This window comes from Panicum virgatum, chromosome 8N, assembly GCF_016808335.1.
Source record: "Panicum virgatum strain AP13 chromosome 8N, P.virgatum_v5, whole genome shotgun sequence".
NCBI lineage: Eukaryota > Viridiplantae > Streptophyta > Magnoliopsida > Poales > Poaceae > Panicum > Panicum virgatum.
In genome coordinates, this window is record NC_053152.1 from 23,738,961 (window position 1) to 23,759,254 (window position 20,294).

At 43.4% G+C, this 20,294-nt stretch overlaps 1 long non-coding RNA gene and 1 pseudogene across 1 annotated transcript; one reads left to right on the forward strand and one right to left on the reverse strand.

The window, feature by feature from the left end:
* Positions 1–14,479, reverse strand: part of LOC120684358 — a 30,426-nt pseudogene extending 15,947 nt beyond the window's left edge.
* LOC120684359 lies at positions 8,535–10,380 on the forward strand. The gene is made up of 2 exons (XR_005679255.1): positions 8,535–9,766; positions 9,960–10,380. It is a non-coding gene; the product is annotated as an uncharacterized LOC120684359 (long non-coding RNA).
* Positions 14,480–20,294: the final 5,815 nt, after the last annotated feature.

The following is a 20,294-nucleotide window of genomic DNA, read 5'->3' on the forward strand; positions in this document are numbered from 1 at the left end:
AGCACAGGATGCTCGAACATTATCCAACCAGGAGAAGTGGCTGTACCAACACCTTAAGAAGCCACTACCGGATGCGCCACATTTGCCGTGTGCCAAAGGCACACGGCAAAGGCCGTATTACACACGGCAAAGAGTTTGTCGTGCCCACATGGCATAGATCGGCCGGCAAAGGCAAGTTTGCCGTGGGTCAATGTTCGGGCACTCGGCAAAGAGTGTTTGCCGTGTGTCAACTAACACTCGGCAAATAATTTTCAGAATAAATAAAAAAAACCAGCCACCACCACGTCCGCCGCCACCGCAGCCCTGCAGCAGCCCCAGCCGCACCCCCGCTATGCCGCCTGCAGGCCGTCGAGGGAAGGCCGGAGCCGTGCCGTTGCCGTTGCTGTCGGGAAGAGGGGGTGCCGCGCCACCGTAGGCCAAGGAGGGGCGGGGACACCACCTCAGGTCGGGGCCAGGGGGCCGCACTACAAGGAGGGGGAGACGGCGGCGGCACACACGGCCATCCACATCGCAGATCTGGGGAGGGAGCTATGGCGGCGGCCATCCACGTCGCAGATCTTGGGACGAGAGGGGCCGCGCCATCGCCGGTGAGGGAGAGGCGGGGCTGGGCAGCTACCGGACGAGGATGGCGCGTCGAGGCTGGTGCTCGAGGCTGCGCCTCCGGCGGCGCCGTCCGTCCGCTCCCCGCTGGGGCCGGTCGCCGCTCGAGGCCCCACCTGGTGGCCTCCGCCGTCCGGCGCTCAAAGACGCACTACCGCCAGCGCCGGCCATTCACTGCCGGCAGCGGCGGAGTGCAGGGCGGATGGCAGCGGCCGAGCGCAGGGACACGGCGGGGTCCCCGAGCCCGACCCCGATGCCCGCGCCAAAGGGCGGGGACGGTGGCTGACCCCCTGGGCGGCGGCCGCCGCTGCGCGGGTGCGGGCGCGCCCACCAGGCCTCGTGCTCTACGCCTGCGCCACCACCATGGTCGGAGAGATAGGGGGAGAGAGAGAGACGAAGGCAGGGAGAGAGGGGGAGTGAGGGGGCTTACCTGATGGGGGGGAGAGAGGATCCGGGGTGCGGATCGATGATGTGGCAACTGTTGTTTGCCGAGTGCCAAGAAGAAAGCACTCGGCAAATAGCTTTTTTGCCGTGTGCCAGACAGATAGCACTCGGCAAACTATTTTTTTTGTTCTCTTCTTCTTTTTCTGTTCTTCTAAATATATTACGATGCCCTTTGAAAATACTATGTCAAATTTACTCAACAATATATATTTAATTTGCTACTTCTATTATTTTATTATTTATGCAGTTATAGCTTAAATTAAATTATTCTATAATTGCATTTTAAACATTAAAATTATGAAACAGTTTCAAAAAATTACCAAAATTTCACATGAAATAACCTATATTCTCTATTTTCTATACAAAAGTTTTTATAGTCAAACCACAATTTAACCATCACGGTTGTCTCAAAATCTAATTGAATCATTCTTAACGCTACTAGTCTTTCTTTGAGATGCTTCGATTTGTAAACATCGTATGTGACAAAATGTGCGAAACTTTCTCAATTTTTTACCATAGCTTCCACGTATGATATCATGAGATATTGGCAGATTTTATAATTTTCAGACTTTATTTGTTTTTTCTAGAATTATAAAATCACTAACGCACACGCTCGTGGTCATGTTTTCTGAATAAGATGTTCGAAATTTCATTTCATTTCATGAATAAGGCCTAAAAATAGGTTAAATAACATGAATATTATTTTTCTACTCATTTTATTCTATTACTTGAATCACTTGAAGTTCAAATTTGACTTAATTGAAAAAATTGCTTGAAATGAAATTAATTAGTTAATTATAGAAAATAAAAACAAAAATATACTAAATTTTAACATAAAGTACCATATGTCATATGTGAAGAGTAAAAAAAGTTTTGAGGTGAGAGGAGGATTTTTTTATTATTTTACCGTGTGCAAAAAAAAACACACGACAATTTTAATACTTTGCCGTGTGCTAAAAAAAGTACACAGCAAACACATGGCTTTGTCGTGTGCCAAAGTAAAGCACACGGCAAAGCATGGCTTTGCCATGTGCCACGAGTTTGCCGTGTGTTTATTTGTAGACACTCGGCAAAGTTGTTTTTTGCCATGTGCCCGAGAAATTCCACACGGCAAACTCATTGGCACACGGCAAATGTAGAGTTTCCCGTAGTGAGCATTCCTTAGTTCTCTCCTCGTTGTAGCGCACAATCAGTAGGAGTCACTCTCGCAGAAGCTGGCTTGCCGAAGGGGATGCCAATACAGACTTATTTCACTCACATGGCAGACACCGCAAATGCAAGAATTTTAATTGCAAGCTCACCTCTGATGATGGTTGAGTACTCACCAGCCATGAAGAGAAGGAAGATAATATCCTTTCCTTCTATAGCAGGTTATTGGGGGAAGTTCAGGAGCGGCAGGTTACTGTCAACTTGGAAGAGTTAGACATCCCTCACCATGATTTAGCTGGGTTAGATGCTCCTTTTTCAGAGGAGGAAGTATGGAAGACAATTTGCTCACTGCCCTCAAACAAGGCCCCTGGGCCGGAAGGATTCACTGCCAACTTTTATAAGGCATGCTGGTCTATAATTAAAACTAATGTAATGGCAGTCGTCTCAGCTGTATGGAGCAGGAAATTTGGGAACTTTGGTCTGCTGAACTCAGCCTACGTTACTCTCATACCTAAGAAGGTTGATGCCATGCACATCAAAGAATATGGACCAATTAGTTTGGTCCATTCCTTTGCCAAGCTCATTACCAAAATCTTAGCCAACTGACTCGCAGGTTATCTTGATCAAATGGTTTCCACCAGCCAGAGTGCTTTCATAAAAGGGCAGTTCATACAGGATAACTTTATGCTTGTACAACAAATAGCTCACTCTCTCCATCAACAGAAGCAAGCCGGGATCCTGTTGAAACTTGACATAACAAAGACATTTGATTCAGTATCTTGGCCTTTCTTATTAGAGGTTTTTAGGAATTTGGTTTTTGGTCAGATTTGGTGTGACATCCTTAGTGGCCTGCTCACTTCCTCATCAACACACGTGATCCTTAATGGTGTCATAGGAGAAAAAATTGTTTATAAGCGTGGGCTGAGACAAGGTGACCCTTTGTCGTCCATGTTATTCATTTTGGTCATGGATGTGTTGCACTACATGGTCAAAAAAACCGCAGAAGAGGATCTGCTTCAACCGCTTGCTAGAAGGGCATTTCAACATAGAGTGTCACTCTATGTAGATGATGTTGTTCTCTTCCTAAGACCTTTAGCAACTGACATTGGTATCACTCGAGACATATTGGAGCTCTTTGGGAGTGCTTCCTGTTTAAAAAACCAACATTTAGAAGAGCATTGTATTGCCCATCCAGTGTAAGCAAGAAGACAGAGAAATAATTCAGTTGCATCTCCCATGCCAGCTGCAGTATTTCCCTTGCAAGTATATGGGGGTCCCTCTTTCTATACACAAATTGACTGAGGCACAAATCCAGCCACTAATTGATAAAAATTGCAGACCAACTTCCCGACTGGAAGGTTCATTTGTTAACTAGGGCAGGGAGAAAGGTGCTAGTCCAGTTTGTACTTACTTCCATGATAGTGTACTAGGGCATGGCCGTGGACCTCCCAACCTGGGCACTTAAGTCCATTGATAAGATCAGGAGGGGTTTTCTATGGAAAGGAAGAAAGGATGTTAAGGGAGGGCATTGCTTAACTGCTTGGCCCAAGGTTACTCGTCCACCTGAATTAGGGGGTTTAGGCATATCTAATTTGCAGCAGCTTGGATGGGCCCTTAGAGCAAGATGACTACGGTTGGAAAAACTGAACCTGATAAACCATGGGCCTTCTTGCCCATACAGGTACATCAATCAGTTAAATCCTTTTTTCTGTGGCCATCATCTCGGAAGTTGGATATGGCAGGAACAATCTTTTCTAGACTGACAAATGGATACATGGGCAGAGCCTTGATCAGCTGGTACCACATCTCTTTGGCTCAATTTCCAATTGGAAAAAAAAAGAAGAACAGTTTATGAGGCCTTACCTAATAGGAGTTGGGTCACTGATATTAAAGGTGCTCTTACCCTGGATATCCTAGTTGTGTATCTTGGTCTATGGGATTTACTTGCAGAAAGAGTATTGCAGGCTGATGTGGAGGATTCTTTCTCAGCATCTGGACAGTATTCAGCAAAATCAGCATATGATGCAATGTTCATTGGAGCCACTCATTTTCAACCATGGGAAAGGATTTGGAAGAGCTGGGCCCCAGGCAAATGCAAATTTTTTATGTGGCTAGTTGCTCATAATAGGTGCTGGACGGCTGATCGGCTTGCTAAAAGAGGACTGGCACATCCAGAGAAATGCCCCCTATGTGATTAGGAAGAGGAGACTATAAACCATATGGGAGGATCCTTCATTAGAGGATTGGTGGCACAAGGTGAATAATAAAATCAGTGGTCAGGTCCAAAAGGGGTTAAACTCAATCATTATCTTGGTGGCCTGGTCGCTATGGAATCATCGGAATCGTTGTCTTTGATGGTCTTCATCCTAATCTTAATGGACTTCTGTCCATTATTAAAGAGGAGCTGCACTTGTGGGGTACTGCTGGGCCTCGAGGAATTAGTTATCTCCTCGCCCTGCTACCTAATGATTAGGAGATTTGGATGTTTTTTTCCTTAGGTCAGGTCCTGCCATATTTTGAAAGTATATTGTGTGTGGGGTGTTTTTTCAGGTTTTTCCCTCCAAAAATCTGTGTACCCGGGTGTCTCACCCTTTTCTTCATAATATATTGACATGCAGATCTCCTATGTGTTCGAGAAAAAAATATAATCTAAAATTCCTTTACAAATCAGAACTTGGAAGTATGTACCTGAGTTACGTTAGTGCGATCTAAACAGTCGACGCAATTTGTTCTTGCAGTGCCAGTTTGCTACTCAATTTTCTCACATTTATCACTCAAGAGGAAGTACCTATCCGATAAAATTGGTGAGACCATGGCAACATAGCATTATGACACTTTTATCACAAAGTATGACAAAATCAAAATATATGATGTATTTCAGATCCAAAATAGACTCTCCATTCTCTTATAGGATAAACAAAACCATTGAGTGTATAGCAAAATAAAAGTAGTATTCTACTACCTTGACTGAAAAACCTAAGAACCGTTAAATGAAGATCTATTTGCTAAATTAAAGCACAAAAGAAGGATATTAAGTGAGTTAGAAAAATCAAAAGAAGGACAATATCAACCACACTAATTCTGTTGTAAGCATGGAGAACTAATAGTCATTTTTAACATGGTAAATACAGAGCATCGTGAATTAGCAGCCAAGTCAGGAATCAAGATACAAATGCGACTATAGAAATAAACACAAGAGGGAAGTGAAATAGACTAAAAATAACACCAAAAGGGCAGACTAAAAACTAAAAAGTAGTAAACCATGTAAAATATCACACTTGTGCTTCTTGAGATAATCCTCAATTTGATCGTAGAGCTGAGAAAGGCGCTCAAAATGAATATGACCACATATTTTATGGAAGTCAAAATGCACGAATCTGCAATGAATTGGATATAGCACAGTTAGCAATAGTAAACATCAATAAAGAAATAGTAGTGGGGGCAGGCAAATGTCACCTTATATCTTCGTTGAGTATAGGTTCAATAGATTTTGCATATCTTTCATAGAGACAGCCTTCACCACCATGCTGCACACAAATGTAAAAGTTGAATGTCACATGGAAAGGATCAACTAGCTTCTTTAGGCCAACAAAGAAGCATATGCAATCAGAAATATTAACGTGAGAAGAATATCTATAGATAAGCATTCCATGACTCCTCAAATGTGCAGCATAACCTGAAGGGGGTAACTTAGTTCCATTTTAAGTAACTACATATGAAGAATAAAGACAATGGGAGTATGACAGTATGCGAAGTACTTCTATGAATGAAGAAATATTTAATCTACACTTGAAAAACAAAACACTGTCATATTGAAAACCACCAACAATGTAGAGGCAGAAGCATAATAAAGGTTTTTTGCTTGAAAATGGAAGCATGAGTGAGTTGAAAGTTTGACAATTCAATACTTACTGTATTGACAAGATCAACAGCTACAACAGCCCCATATTTCTTTTGTAAATCATGGAAGTGTCGTTCAAGTACACAAGGCTGCAGAATAGATATCATGAAAAATTAGAATCGAAAAAAGATTAACAGCCTTGCACTCTAAGTGTATCAAAGATGAATGCTATTCGGGAAAAAGGCTATTGATTATAGAAGTTATTGGAGAACAAGGTTTATTAAAACTAAATAAAGCCTAAAAACTTAGAGAACTCACCGCCTCTTCTACTCTTACAACATCAAAATTGGGTTTATATGTTAGGTCAACAATCTGCTCCCAAAGAAAAGGCATAGAACCTCGAACCTGAAACAAGAAACTAATTTCAATGAGTTAATTGAGAAGAAGAACAGAGATAACAGGTAACTATGAAGACTGACAAAACACAAACAATTAAGCATAATAGAACTTTAAGAAGAAGAAAAATAAGATAAGGCCCTAAAACATCTGAAATGTTTAATCAGCAAACAATTATTTTAAATTATGTGAGTGATGTACTTGTACATAGGATGCTGTAAATCCTTTTGATTGCATTATCTGCTCTGATTCAACAAAGTTTGCAGCATAACCCTCTAGATCAGCTCCTCGCCTCCACATCCGTGTACCTTCGGCAAAGAACACAGCCTCATGAAGAACCAGGAAACAAGTCCAGAATATTGTTAAAATGTGACTGAAGGAAATTGGTGATGATCAAACTTATTTTGATGCTTGGTAGTTCTCACCTATCCTCCGTGTGCACCTTCGTGCAATCAGAGTTACATTTACCTTTTCTGACCTAACTTCTGTGTGGATGCTCTGAAAACCTGTTATCTAGTTAAGTTTCAACCCATATTGACATGATCCATACAGATACAGAACAAATGATTTTTATTAATTACTAAGATATCAAAAAGTCATCACAATAAGCCAAGGATACTTCCTTGGACGACAGGTAACAAGTATTGGTGTAGCTGTGAAGGGACAAAACATAAATCAAAACTAGTGTTACTTAGATCCATTAGAGTTGGAAATTATGTAAATAGGAACCTAATCTCACTTTGTTCTCAATAAGAGGCTCCAACAAGTAGCCATTCCATAGAAATCTTGGTTCTGCCTGAAATAAATGCTTCCAATTAATGATGTGCAGTGTGTAAGAGTAATCAGAAAATAGTACATGTTAAAAGTATAGCATGCTACATCTGATTATTAACAGTACGACTTGAATTGTCTATATATATATATATATATATATATATATATATATATATATATATATACACACACACACACACACACATGTACACACACACACAATTCTAATTTGATCTATAAATATTCTCTCTGTCTGCGAGGAACTGGTACTTTGGTTTGGCTTAATTTGCAGAACAAAGTACATGGTGTTCTGACAACTTAAGGGCAAGATCTACATATGTAGAAACTTAAATTTGAAAACATTGACACTTAAATTCTACTTTAACTACTGGAATGAATGTGACGGTCTCCCTGCAGTTATTCTGTTTCCCTAGGAAAACTTGGAGACTTGTAAAGGTAGTTTGTTTCCCTAGGAGGTTCTTTCCAAAATGGTAGGGAACTCTACTTTCCCTAGGAATCTTGTGTTTTTGTGAAAATGATTCAAAATGGTAGTCTCATCTCTTGCCACAAAAGTGGCATGGTAGCATATATTCCTAGTAAATTATATGGATCTGTAGGGAAAGTGAGTGAAACTTTTTCCCACCATCCAAACTCAATATAATTTGTCCGTCAAAAACTTCACCAGTTCCATTTCTTTTTAGGGTTATTTGGATTGATACCATTACAATTTTCACAAGTTAGAAATATGCTACTACAATTCAACATATTGGATCTATTCCTTCCTTGTATTTTGCCGTATGGACGTTTTTACCCCTCTACAACCCTCTGTCGCTCTTAGGTGCTTGAGGCAGGTGCCCAGACTTGGTGCCACCACAGAGCTGCCTGGAGGCTGCCGCTAAGTAGCACCACCATGCATCAGTTGCAGAGCGCCCGAGCATGTGAAGTCCTTGTGCACGGGATGCGTCGAGGCCGCGAGCACAACCACCAAGAAGGCACGCGCGTGGATGGTTGCAGGCAGGCACACATGGCTGGTGGCAGGTTAGCGCGCACAGCCGCCCTCGCGGGGGGCCAGCGGCAGGTAGGCGGACCCGGCCGATGGCTGGAAGGCGTGTGGCGGCCGGCAGTAGAGCAAGCGCGCGCGGGCGGTGGCCGGAAGCCTGGGCGGCGGCGGCCCAAATGACAGAGCGATAGGGTATATGAGTTGAGAGAGGGGTAAAAATGTTCACATGGGAAAATTCATGGAAGGAATACTATGCTGGTGGGTTCAAGGAGGGGGAAGAAATATTCTAATAGCATATTTTCGATATGGTGAATTGTAGTAGTATATTTTTGACTTGTAAAAGTTGTAATGGTATCAATCCAAATAACCTTTCTTTTTATAGCCCCGCGGAGTCTCTCTCCTCTCGTTCCCCACCCATTCCCTCTTACCATATTTATCCCTCTCTGCACAGATCTCAGCAGCAGCGGCACGAACTCTACCACGAGCTCACGCAGCGACGGCTCCGGCAAGTGAACACGCAGCGGCAAATCCTGGTGGAGTGGTGGCATTACGAGGCAGAGCGGAGCAGCATAGCAGTGGATCCAGATGGAGCGAGCGGCACGGGGCACTGGGACGGCGGATCCAGGAACCTCCCGAGCTTGGACGGTCTCCTCCTTTTCTGGGGCTGCTGCTGCCACACGCTTCCCTGCGAGGCTGCGACGGCCGGCGCCTGCGCGGCGCTCCCCCCTTCGCAGTCGGTTGGGTGCCATGGCCATGGTGCCCGCCCGGGGGCGCCTCCCCACTGCTGGTGCTCCGGGGGCTCCCGGGGGCACTTTTGGCCGTTCTGCGGCTGGTGCCTCCCAATGGCTCGTCGTGGCGGCTCCCATCCCATAGGTGGTCGACGTCGTCCATGGCCTCCACTCATCGTCGGCCTGCTGATGTTCGCTTTAGATCTACTTCACCCCGCCCGGAGAGGAAACATCTTGTGTCTGTGTTTTGTGTCATCCTCTTCGCTATGTACTGCTCTATTGTGATGTTTTTTTTTTTTGAACGTAACTGCTCTATTGTGATGTTGCAGGGCTCATATTTGCGGATGCTTGGCTGCCGCTGGCGATTTTGATGGATGCTTTGTCGCCATTGTTTTACGTCTCCTATGAGGATGTTTTGCCGCTGTTGACATGGTCATTGCTAGATGTTCTGGGCTCTACTTTGCCATCACGGCAATTCTGATTTGGCATTATGTTTAGATAGTCATGGCATTGAGGTTTCTATCTTATAGACTCAGTTGTACTAATCATCTAGTTAGGTTTCAGGTTGTTTGGGTTCCTTTATTTTCATGCTATTTTGTTTCAGTTTAGGTCGCTTATCACCAGTTTGGTGGTTTGTTCACTGCGCTACGAGGGCTCTCTCGTAGTAGGATCATATAATTCACCTCCTCTCAATAAGAAACGTACTCAGGCACGGTTTTGAAAAAGGTTCCGACGACCAGTGCTGCTCTCTCCTTGCTTCCTTCCGCTGCAATGAGAGGAGCCACAACTGCCGAAGCGTGTCAGCTTCAACAGCGCCGCACCAACCCTCCCTTGGTAAGAACATGTCCCGTGCATTCCTCCCGGTGTTTCAGTAGTTGCAAATCCGGCACTTGTATCTCCAGCACAGTCGTATGAATGAACCCATGCTGCCTTTTCTAAATCTTTTCTCAATTCTGATCTCATTTGTCGTGGTCTGCCTCTGGTGACCTGAATTCTGATGTGAATTGCTTTTCTGGTTGGGTTGCAGGTTGAATGGATATAGCTTTCATCAGAAACTTTTCTGATGTGAATGATTCAAACTGAATGATCAACACCAGGCAGGGCAAGCTGAAAAATTAAACTGAATCATTGAATGAATAGTTGGTGTAACTTTTATGTTTCAGTTTGATAGTGCTTACTCATACATACTGATGAAGTTCGCACCTAATGTGTGGCCTCTTTCATTTAGTTTGGCTGAAACAAAGTTTCGGCAGTGGAGCACTATGGAAGGGTAACTGAAGATTGCTAATTAGATGGGTAGTGTATGTCTTTTGGATGTAATAGAGTAAAGTTAACCATGCATGTAATCTGATTTATTCTTGAGGTACTTGTGTACACAAAGACATGAAAAATATATGTGGTGAACTAATGTTCTAGATGTCAATGTAATAAAAGCAGATATTTATCTACAAGCTACTCCCTTCATTCCAAATTATAATTCGTATGATTTTTTTTTGACCCCAAGTTTGACTACTTGCCTTATTTAAAAAAAAGTTGAGCAAATATAGTCAACTTTTTTGTTCAAGCATCTTGGCCCCCGCGTTGCTCCCCCGTGTGGGCAACATGGGCGGCAGGTAACCCTAGCCGCCGCCAACCCTCTTCGTCCACTCCTCGTCCGCCTCGCCGCTGCCAGAGGGGGTCACCGGAAGGCCCGCGTGACTCCCGAGGATGGTGGCGGCGGGGGATTCGCCCTGGTGGTCGCAGGTGCGAGATCTATGCGGGTGGCAGTGTTCGGCGACCTAGGCGGCGTCACGGTCGGGCGCTACGGCCGAAGCTCGAGATGGCGCGCGGGGGCTAGGGGGTAACCGGATCTGGTTCTTCCTGGGCTTCCTCAGCAGCGCGGGGGCGGCGGCGTTCTCCGAGGAAGGCGGCGGCCACGGGGCTCAACAGTGGATCCGGCGATGAGTGGCCGTACCACCGGCAGTGGCTATGTGGCGGATTCGGTCCTAAACAGATCCAGATCCCGGGGCCTTCAGCGGCGCGGCTTACGGTTGTCCGGTGTCTTCGGTGCCCTGGCCAGGGTTGGTGCTCCGGCCGGGTGCGGCTCGCCCTGCGCGTGGCAGTGCGACGGAGTTGGAGGCAGCCTTGTGGTGTGTGGTCTTGAGCGCGGAGGCGATGGCTTCGTGAGTGGCCGTGAAGGCGACGTCTACGACCACGACCTCCGGCGGCCGATCTGGGATCCGGCATCGGCTTGGCCTTCGGCAGTGACTCCTCGCCGGCAGATGCGCTTCCGGCTTTTGTGACGAAAGGGCTAGCTCTAGGTTTCGCAACTACTTCTGGTGACGACATCTTCAATTTTCGTTCATGTTTTTCATATAGTTCCAGGGACCTTAGTCACCTTGGCCTCAATTCGCGGATTCTCCTACTCGAAGACGGATTCCATCTGCACTTTGTTCTGGTGGATTATGCGCGTGTAATTGTTGGCTACTTTGCTGCATGATATGTTCGGAGACGAGGCTTCAGATGATTTGCTGGATTTAGAGTTCGTGGCCGATCGAAGTGGGTCAAGTCTAGCCTGTATGGAAGCATCGACTTGGTAAGAAGGGGGAAGCAGCACTAGGTGACTTGGTTTTTGTGGTACTAGGTACTGATTCATCGGCTCCGGGAAGTTTGTGGTACTAGGTACTGATTCATCGGCTCCGGGAAGAAATTCTCAGGTCTGACCTTAATTGGTTGTACCTGGCCATGGCCTTGCTGAAGGCATTATTTGGATTAAGATGAATTACTCCCTCGGGTGAAAACCTTTGATCTGGCTTTTATTGGTTGGGTCACTGCAATGTCGGTATGTGCGCGTGGCGTTTCCTCGTTGGAGGCATTGTCTTCAGGATCCTAATTCGTAGTCCAAGTGTTGCTGTGGGTGTGAAGCGGCTAAAGGTGAAGTTACATGTTGTAGTAGCTGCGGCATGATCTTTTGGTCATGGCGTTCCTTTTTTTTTTCTTTTTTTCATTGGCTGTGTGTATCCTAGTTATGTAGAGGTCGGGTTGGATCTTATATAATTGTATCATCTTGATGTAATTATCTAAGATCCATAAAGCTTCCCTTTTCAAAAAATGTAGTCAAATTTAAGTCAATCTTGAAAAACTTTTATTAGTAAAGCAAACAACAACAAAAGAATTGATATTTTACAATTTTTTTGAATAAGACTAGTGGTCAAAGTTTAGATCAGAAAAGTCAAACAAATTATAATTTGAAACGGAGGGAGTACTATACCATAAAAAATCAACCAAGGCAAGAAGATCCCTAGCTGTCGTGGGAGAGTACTGAGCACTGACAGGCAAGAAAATTCACCAAAATATGTTCTCAGGGAGGTAACCACAACCTAAGAGCAGTGGCGGAACGAAAGGGGCTGGCAGGGGCCATGGCCCCCTAACAACATAATTTATTAAGGTACCCTTTAATCTTAGCTCAAGTTTTTAAGTACATCTTAATCTTAGATTCTTAATCCACTTCAACAAAAGCCTATAATATCATTCAATTGCTCGGAAGTTCACAATCCACCATGATCTCTAGCTTCGAAAGTTCGCTCCATTATCCGTGTGTGTCTGCTTCAGTTGTCACATCTCATCGGTGTCTCAATGGCGGGCTCCAGGCGGACTCACATCTCATGATCGATGGCATCGCACGAATGCACAATAAGCTGCCGACGGCAAGCAGGCATGCAGCCACAGCCTAGATGGACAGCAACTGAAAACCCACCTGCTCCACTGATACGATTGCATTAGTTGTGGCCATGGCTTCTGTCTATATCTCTCCAAATTAAACCTGTATAAATATATTATTGTGGATATGGTATGCTCTGTAAAAAGTATTTATTAAATTAGATCTAATCTTTGAAGGAAACTAAGGCAAAACTAAAATAAACAAAATATATTGACTCTTGCTCCTATTTTTCTTTGTGAATTGTCATTGCACGATTAAATAATATATAGCGTGACTAGCTAGTGCATATTAGCGCGGTCAATAAAAAAATTAGTGCAAATTGCCGAATTCTTGTACCTACAAATATTATCTGAGTTTGTTCGGCCCCCTTTAAATTTCTTTCTAGTTCCACCACTACCTACTAGCACCCTAATTTAAGCCTAGGTAGGTGGCCTCTGTACTTGAGGCTGTACCAACCGAGCTACCACTTGATTCTCAGCTATTATACCCTACGGAAGGCAAAATTAATCACTTCCAAAATTAACCACTTCTAGATGTGATTTTTTGTTACTCTTCACATGCTCACAATTTCTTTGAGCTGTGTAAATTGTGCAACTTTACATTTTGTTTAAGACGAAATGTCTTGTTTGTGTTTTCTCTGTCCTCAAATGTCGGTCTCATGCATTTAGTTTGTTTGTTAAGATATATGGATGAGCACTATTTAAGACATTAATAGTTTATAAGAGTTACAACTCCAATGTTGCTGCCCAATGACAAAGAACATAATAACAAGCCTCTTCTGCCAAATTTTAACTCCACAGCAAATGATATTAGTTTATGAGAGTTATAAGATAGTTAATGTTGCTGCATGGTATTCATGATTAACTTCTTCATTCACATTGTTATCTCAACAGACATCAAAATCAAACAATAGAAATAAAAAAGTTTGGAATCTTGAATGAAATGTGTCAACGCAGCAATGCAAAACATAAATAGCAGCCTAGAACTAGAATCGATAGGAAAAATATGACTGGGGCTGTCATGAATAAGAATTAAGAAGACTCTGGATTTTGATAAAAAAAAGGTAGCAAACCTGTCTCCAAAGTGGAAGTGAGTTGAATTCATCACCTAGTTCATGTAGCCTCTGTGAACTATAAAATAAGGGATAAAGATAACAATCATGCAATTCAGTGACAAGAGAAGATATTAAATTATCAGCTTGAGCACATTCTATAAATCAACAGAGAAAATAAACCCAAAACACCAAATTTGTTAACACAGAAGATTCATTAAAATGAATTGTAAAAGTCATTTTTCGATCCAATACTTACATTACTGTTAAATTGGAATCATAGGAGAAGTACAGGCCTATTGTCCTCTCTGCAGCATCCAGGAGTTCCGAAAATTCAGTGTCCACATTTTTCTGTAGATAGCGTACTTGAATGATTAATACAATAGAGACAAAAACATTGTAACTTAAAGAAAATAAATATTATATATCATACCTGCTCGGCAGAAGCACTAAGGGAGCTATTGCATGGGAGAACTCTTAGGCCTATCACTTTGAAAACTGCATGTCCCAAATAGGATCCAACACAATCACGGTCAGTGATCACCACAAGATATGTCCCAACTGCAAGTTTGAGCACTCCTATCACACCAAACACTAATTGAACTTTTGGGCTCGTAGAGGGGCCACGCTGTGGCAACTCTTCTATTAGATTCATTGATCCATTGACCCGGCTAACTGACAGCAACAGGTCAGCTAGACGATCAACTGGTTCAAATACATAACGGTCTGCAAACTCCCACAGCCTGAGTCTTGTGTGAAGTTTTGGTGAAGGACAGTTATTTGGCCCGTCCATGGTGGTATACCTGAAATATATACCGTGAAATGTTTTGAACAAGGAAATATAGCAGACTCACCAGAGAGTAGCAGCAAAAAAAAGTTTTTCCACGAAAAAGTGATATAAGTAAAGATAATTACAATAATAGCAAAAAAGGGCACAAAAGTCCTGTAATGTGACCATGTTACAATGATTTGTCAAATGAGATGCCAGCAATAATGTGTCCACAACTTTCACAGTAAGCTGTTGGCGTTTAAAGGAACACAGACAATCAGTAGGCTATAATGCCTTTGACTAGCATTGCTAAGTTTGCCATTGTCATGTGCATCTGTGAGATGTTTACAGCAGCATAGGCAAATATGACTCCACAACACAGTGCGCTGCATTCTGCTACTAAAATGCCATCAGTGTATTTCAAAAATAATAATGCAATTGGTAACTAGAAATTGCAAGCAATCACCAGCAATAATTATGTGTGCAAGATAATCTTTTTGTTAGAGTGTGCCATTAAAATATTTTTCGTTTCAAAAGCAATATGCCTTTGACATGGTATACCTTGTTCTGTGAGTTATCTGATCATGTAGGATGGAGACAGATCAGTTGAGCGACAACTAATTGGACAAAACTGTCCACCTATTCCCAATCCCCCATTGCAAAATTTAGGCCTCTTAACAAAAATGTACGGATTTATATTCATAATATTATTCAATTAAGCACTATCATCGTTCTTCACCATCAAATCTACGAGCTAATGCAAATCGAAAATCCAAAATAACATTGAAGAAATCTGAAGATAACAAATGGATCGAAAGACCCACCCCACTATGAAAATAGCTCGGCCAAACACAACAAAACGAAATTGGAGAGGACAACCATTGGACGCGCCGAGGCCGAGCAAATTAAAGACCACGCACAAGAAGCCTAACCGTATTGGAACAGCAAGGTGGTCATGCATCCCTCTGGTTGCTGAATGAATGTTGCTTGTAAGGAGTTAGGAGTGTCGAAATTACCAGAAAGAGCACGGCTAGCGGGAGCAAGGATTGGATCCCTGGATGCAGAGCAGAGAAAGAAGGGATTTGGATCAGGAGGATTACCTTAGGTGCGTGCGCAGTGGAGAGGGCGGAGGGAACTAGAGGTGGGCAACGATGTCCACGCTGGAGAAATATTCGCATCGGGAGCGAGGGAAGGCGGAGGGTGCGTTGTGGAGCGCAACAATATCGGAACCTTGGTTGGGCAAGGACTACTCTATTTTCTTTATTTTCTCTTTTTAAGTATATTCTATGAACGGCCATGCCGAGGGGGATGGCCATGCACGGCGCGCGCTACAAATTCGTCTCCTGTCACTTGAAGGGATGGATAAATGAGCCAATGCATGTAGATCGGCCCATAAAGTATCTGGCTAATCAGCTTTGGCGTGTTATAAGTTACAAGCCATCACGATCACATAAACTAACAAAGGAGACACACTAATAGGAGATATACATCTCCTATGATATTGTTGAGTACGTGATGATTGATATCCGGAGTATTTGTTTTCAGAAACACAAAAATAAAATAAAGTTCCTTAATGGTATAAAATTTACATCCAAAGCCATATATCAACAAGTTTGAAAAGCCTTTTCATATATGCAACTTGTTTTCTCATTGAGCTTTTATCAACTATGACCCTTAGTGAGATTCATTTCATACTCTCATGATTAAGATTAGGTACACATCCACTACCACATGCTATACTTCTACACTGGAAGATATATAGCAAGCATATTCTCTCATCCATCCACAAAATAAAACTCCATCACACAGTATGATGTCTCTCTCATAAAAAAATGTCATCAAGGATATGGGCTATGCAAAAAAAAAAAGATACATACCCAAGGAAGATATACCACATTTTTAGGCATGTCGAAAAACGATGCATGCCCAAAGAAGATATGCTACATATCCACAAGGCATGCCATAAAAAGAGAGACATAAAAGATAGCTCATATCCAAGAAAATTTTTTTAATAATATTATTTTAATAGTTAATCACATAAATAATAGTTGAAATTAAAAAATTGCAAATTTAGGTGGCTGTCGGCCGGTGAAGAGCCGACAAAGCATCTATCAGCTATCGGCCGGTGAAGAGCCGACAAAGCATCTATCAGCTAACCGATAGCCGATAGGGACCAATCGGCTTCAGATGTGCCGACGGGTCCTCGCCACGTCGGCAGGAGACCGTGGCTGCTGAGCCCACCGACCAATAGGTACCTGTCGGCTCTTCGGTAGCTGACAGATCCTATTGGCCCTATACCCTGGCATATCGGTCTTCCGGAAGCTGACAGGGGTATCGGCATTTACCCACCACGATTCACCATCGTTTTCACCGCTGCCGCATTTACCTTGTTGCGCCACCCTCGTTCGTCCGCCGCCCCGCCGCCCTTGCACCCCGCCGCTGCCACTCCGTGCCTCCCTATCCGCACCTCGCTGTGCCCACTCTGCCTCCCTACCCGGCCGCTCCCCGCGCCCACTCCGCCTCCCCACGCGGGTAGCGTGGGGCCAAGCCTCCGGCCGTCAGGTGCTCGGCGGCACGGGGTCGAGGTGGTCCGGCGCTGCCACAGCCCAGGCGCGGAGCGGGCCGTGGTGGCCTTGCAGACGAGACACGATTAAGGTGAGGGTAGCTCTTTTTAAATATCATTTAGTTTTGTTAATAGCGTTTAGTCTTTTTTAATAGAATTTAGTTATTTTTAAGTCTAGTTAGGTTATAGATTAGCGATAGAAAAATTTAGATATTAGTTTAGCTTGTGCATGTTGTTTGAATTAGTGATAAATTTTTTAAACTCAACTATGTGCTATTGATTTGTGTCAATTATATAATAGTAGCAACATTGAGACGATTACTAATGAGAAAAAACTAAATATTAGATAAGATTGCTACAATTAATGATACGATCCAATATTGCACTACACACTATTCGTGTTGGTAACTAGATATTAGTATCAACATTTGAGCAAAATATTGTACTAGTCCTACGAATGATACGACGTTGTCTACGATTTGGTTTAGAAAAACTTAAATAAATAGACATACTGTTCAGATCATGTCATTCAATAGCGGGGATGGATTCGAAACTAGTAAATATAAGAGTTCATCATGACAATGGATTCATCAGTTATTGTGACTCGGGGGTAGATTTAAGTCAGTTTCATTATGTCGAGACAACTGCGAGGAATCTGTTACAAATGTGACATGCGGATCTCTTAGCTTGGATGTATAATTTTCTACAAGTTGACCCAGGTCATTGGAGTATCAAAGTTAATGGTGTAGTTCCAAGGAAGCGTGAGCACGGTTGGCGGTGGGAACTAAACGAGATGAGGAACTTGAAATGTTGGCGTGTATTTGTAGATATGGCTATACATAAAATCAAATTCCATCTTGTTGTGCTTTTTGAGCAATAAATGGCAAACAACACTCAAGGGGAGAGTAGCATCGGCCATACCGTTCCGGCAATAGAGGTAGTTGCTGAAACGGATTGGCCCCATGAAAATGCTATTGCAGAGGAGTAGGCGGCACAGCCTGTGGCCCACGGACAAGTTTCCAATGAAGTTGAAGCTAGTGATGAAGAATTTGGCTGTGAAATGGACGCTGATGAGGGGAATTTGATGAGGTGATTGTTGATTAGATGGAGCTGGACGACGAGGAGTATAGAATGTTTGTTGGAGGGCGAGATGGTAGATGTTTTGGAAAATAATCTGCCATCCCTAAAGACTGAGGTAACTTTGAAATGGACGGGCACACAGTTAACAATGGTCATGAAAGTAATTGGGTATACAATCAATTGGAGATCACTAGAGGTCAACTATTTCATGATAAGGTGCATTTGCAGCATGCGGTTAAGAAGTGGGCTTTCTCGGATAAAAAACCATTCAAGGTTGTTATTTCCAACCTGAGCACACATGCTTTCTACCGAAGGGGGAGAGCAACTTGTGGCTTCGATCATTGTTGGGCACTCATGCAAGCTTTCAGGCATCGTTGTGCAGCATTGAAACATGTCAGCAGAGGTTGTGGCTACTGTGATGTACGGAGAAATTATGAAGAAGACTTCCATATCTCCTTTCCAGATTATGCTTGCTATATTCAATAGGTACTCATATGAAATTTCTGTGGGGAACTCCCCCACAGTCGTTCGCTCAAAAAAATATCATATGATATGACATGGCGAGCAAATTAGAAGGCGCTTGAGTGGAGGTTTCGGTCGTACAAGGATTCGTACCACCACCTCCCACAACTCCTTGAACTACTATAGAGTAGGAACCCATGAACTATAATCGATATTTATGACTACCGGGATGCAAATGGTGACAGGGTACTTAGGCGTGCCTTCTGGTCCTTTGGGTGCATGATTGAAGCTTTCAAACATTGCAGACCAGTTCTTTGTGTCGACAGTACATTTTTAACCAGAATGTATGAAGGGTAGTTACTCACTTGTTGTGCCGCTTGCCTTTTCTTTTGTGGAATTTGTGAATGCTGAAAGCTAGTTGTGGTTTCTTTCCCTGATCAAGCGGGCCATGGTTTGTGATAGGCCTAATGTTGTGTCCTCCATGATCACTACAAGGGCATATTGTCAGCTGTGAAGAAATTGCAGGAAGGCTGGAATGTTGGTGTTGCTTGGACAGACCTGCATAGTCGGTGGTGCATGAGGCATATGGGTGCGAATTTTTATTCGCAGTTTGTGTAGACAAAATCAGCGATGCAAGTTTGATGAAATATGTACCCTTCTTGATAAGCTTACCACCAGCCATATGAAGGATGTTCGTAAGAAACCTGTTGTGGCACGTGAAGAGGAACCGAGGGGTTAGATCCTATCGAGGGTGAGTTTGCACGCGTGACAAGGAGGCGTAGGGGGGGGGGGAGATTAGTGAAATGCTTTTTCGAGTGGATTAAAAAAGAGTCCCTTGACAAATGGGCTTTGATTGTGGATACTGATGGATCGAGGTATGGAATTATGACAATAAATCTTGCTGAGGTGTAAAACTGGGTACTCAAGGCATGCCGCTCCCTTCCTTCGGTGGCCATTGTCGAGTGCATCTTCGAGAACACTTTTAGCAAGCCTCATTTGTTGTGCAATATCCTCAAACACTAAAACGACAAAGATAATAGAGAAAATAAGTGCTAAGGGGACGCTACTATCAGACCCGGGGCTACGGGATACCTGATGTGGCACGATCCTGTATGAGATATAGTGAAGGGAAGATCATGTACTGATACGCTATGTAACTACCCATATCATATCTTGTACTAGTCGGATTAGATAGAAACCATCCGAAAACTACTCGGGATAAACACTAGATGGTAAACCGACCTAGGGTTTCCATGTAACCCTGCTTCCCCGGCTTATATAAGAGCGGGCAGGGACCCGTCCAACCAAGAGACCCCCTAGGGACACCAGATCATTCCTTCTAAGCAATACAAATTGTGGCAGAACCGCCCAAAATAACTGGGCCCGGGTGCTCAGATTATTGTTGCTAGGCAACGCTAACCCAAAAATGGCGGTCACCGGCAATTCCTTGAGTAAAGTCTCGATTAAAGCCATGCTTTCCAGGATCAAACAGACAACACCCACACGAAGGTGAGCCCAGAGATTACAACACAGATCATTTCATACATTTCAGAGTTGCAGCGGAAATTTAATTATTACAAAATGGTTCTGAAAATAAGACAAGTACTACAGAGGTCTTATCTACAACAATTTATCAGAGTTCGATATTTGCAGCGGAAGGATGAAAATTAGCTAACAATATAACGATGTCACGATGAAGCCTGTACGAGACATCAATTAGTGGAGTTAGTGTTGGCC